Source organism: Myotis davidii, unplaced genomic scaffold (genome assembly GCF_000327345.1).
Source record: "Myotis davidii unplaced genomic scaffold, ASM32734v1 scaffold1055, whole genome shotgun sequence".
Classification (NCBI taxonomy): Eukaryota; Metazoa; Chordata; class Mammalia; order Chiroptera; family Vespertilionidae; genus Myotis; species Myotis davidii.
The window spans coordinates 1066512-1067138 of NW_006286477.1; the positions used below are offsets into that span (position 1 = coordinate 1066512).

The 627-nt window shown below is 63.3% G+C and overlaps 1 protein-coding gene across 1 annotated transcript in view; it reads left to right on the forward strand.

Moving 5' to 3' along the window:
- The window catches only part of DMBT1 (deleted in malignant brain tumors 1), a 34128-nt gene that overhangs the window by 30905 nt on the left and 2596 nt on the right, over positions 1-627 (forward strand). The gene's annotated exons all lie outside the window — the stretch shown is intronic.

The window sequence follows — 627 nt, forward strand, 5'->3', positions numbered from 1 at the left end:
GGCGGGACACCAGACCAGAGCCGCCGGCAGGTCCGCGTTCCGGATCTGCTGCCGGAAGGGACCAGTGGACGCCGTGCCCAGGGCGGAAGTGGCCCTGGCGGGAGGCCTGTGACCAGCAGAGTGAGGGGCACCGTGACCGTGTCCTGAGACCTGGCACGTGTGGCTGCTGCCTAGAGGCCCGTGGTCACTGTGCCAGGCCCAGCAGAGGCTGGTGGCCAGCAGTGGAGCTATGCAGGGGACAGACGGACGGACGGACGGACTGTGGCCGGCGGGCAGGTGCTGTCCCAGCCCTTGTTCCGCGGGACTCTCAGCCCTGCCGGCTCCACAGCCCACGGACCTGATTTCACTGCGTCCCCACGTTTCCACCCGAGCGTCACTTTACTCTGCGGCTCGCGGTGACCTGGCAGGACAGCTCCTCCTTCCACATCCGGCCTCCATTTCTTTTGTTTGTTTTCATTATCCTCCTCTGAGGACATTTTCCCCTTGATTTTTAGAGGGAGTGGAAGGGAGGGGAGGGACAGAGAGAGAAACATCCGTGTGAGGGAGACACATGGACTGGTTGCTTCCGTGAGGCCGGGGATCAAGCCTGCCACTGAGGAACTTGCCCTAGACTGGATTCGAACCCGT